The sequence below is a fragment of the Montipora foliosa genome, chromosome 5, assembly GCF_036669935.1.
Source record: "Montipora foliosa isolate CH-2021 chromosome 5, ASM3666993v2, whole genome shotgun sequence".
NCBI classification, from domain to species: Eukaryota; Metazoa; Cnidaria; class Anthozoa; order Scleractinia; family Acroporidae; genus Montipora; species Montipora foliosa.
Genome location: NC_090873.1, coordinates 14,511,134 through 14,512,946, shown reverse-complemented (window position 1 = coordinate 14,512,946; position 1,813 = coordinate 14,511,134). Strand labels below are relative to the sequence as shown.

At 40.5% G+C, this 1,813-nt stretch overlaps 1 pseudogene; it reads left to right on the top strand.

The window, feature by feature from the left end:
- Positions 1 to 592: 592 nt before the first annotated feature.
- On the top strand, positions 593 to 1,761 carry LOC138002196 (uncharacterized; annotated as a pseudogene).
- The last annotated feature ends 52 nt before the right edge of the window (positions 1,762 to 1,813 follow it).

Below are 1,813 nucleotides of genomic sequence, written 5' to 3'. Positions count from 1 at the left end.
TTTTTGAGAAAAATATGAGACAAGGGCCTGGGATCGAATTGAGGATTTTGACGTCATCGTTTGTGAGCATATTTTACAGCTCCCTTTACAATTTCAAGCGGCAAAAGTGCACACAGCAATATAGAGTATTCCCTGATTTTCTCTACTGGCAGTTATAGTTAAGTTATTTAACGAAGAACAACAATTTGGTAAGAAATCCACACCAGGCGAAATCTTGCAGTGTGTTCACATCACTCTTAAGGTGGATCAATAGGCCTAAAATGCAAAGTTTTTTCGAATTTTGAAAAACACTGTTTTTGTGCAGTTTAATCATTGAAGTATCAATATAAGTTAGCTCTTTTTCTTATTTTTAAAGCTTTTTTCTAGCCTGTTCAATGTTATTTGGCTCGTTGCCATGGAAACGACATTGTTTACGCATCGTTTTTGCCAAAAAACCCTTTATATTTTCGGTTAATTGAGGGAGCAATTTGTCGGAGTGAAGAGGGGTCTCAAGTGATCTGGTAACTAGCACAGGATACGAACCTCAATCTCATCCATTTATTGATTCTTCGAATCCCGCAGCAAAATATTTCAGAAAAGTTTGGTTAGAAACATGCCTCCAAAAACGAAATTTAGAAGTGGTAAGAAACGAAAAAGGAGATTTACTGGCAATCAGTACACCAAGGAAGAAAATTTACCTGCAAAGAGTGTTTTAGATCGAGAAAAAGTGAGCGAGAGCAGCAGCAAATCTGGAGGTGATGAAGAACATGTGGAAGCGACAAAACCATCCTTCAAACTTTTATCCGCATCGGTTTGCAAGCTGAAGAGGCAGGGCAGTGATTCTCCTGACGATTTCACCAGCGAGGAAGAAGATTGTGAAAAACTAGAAGGATTTCGTATCATGGACATTTCTATTATTGCTTCGATTTTCGAATGCGTTTCGTGTCCGTTGTGCAAGCAAGGACATGCTGTCCTTCATTTAAAATGCTCGTCAATTAAGTGTACAGTTTTTAAAGTTTTCTACACATCAAATAAAGTGAACAATGGTCAAGCTTTCGAAGTAAATAGAAGGGTTGTTTTGGCCTTGAGAAACATTGGTGTCGTGCATTAAGGACTGGTGAAATTTAGTGGATTGATGAACATGTTACCACATATGAATGAAAATTCATTTCAAGATCACGTGAAAGCAGTTAAAAGAGCAGCTGATGAAATAAAACAATTCTACGAACCTGAGAGTGATTGTGTGCATAACATTGCAGTCTCTGGTAATGGCACTTTGAGAAGGAGAGGATGTTCCTCCTCTTATGGTGTTGTCACAGCTCTCTCCACAGTAACCGGGAAAGCATTGGATTGTGAGATTACGTCCATAGAATGTAGGATGTGTATGCCTTGGAGAGGAAAGGAGAGGTCTAGAGAATTTCAAGACTGGTGGGAAGGGCATCAGCATGACTGCCATGCAAATTTTGCAGGATCATTAGGTGCCATGCGGCCGATTTGGTGACCATCTTTCAAAGGTCTGTTGAAAAACATGGCTTTCGTCATGTGCAGTTCCTAGGCGATGACGACAGTAAGGCCCACAATAGTCTTGCTCAAGAGGCTGTATATGGAGACATTACAGTTGAGAAACTTGAATGTGTGGGACATGTTCAGAAGCACCTGGGCTCCCGCCTTCGGGCTTTGAAAAAGAGACTGGGGAAAACTCCCCTTGAAGATGGCAAAAGTATTGGTGGGACAGGAAGACTAACAGCACTCACAGTGTACTGTGTTTCTTTTCTGTGGTAGTGGAGCTATCTTATCCAATATTCCTTAATTTTGGAATGGGCGACGAAGGAAC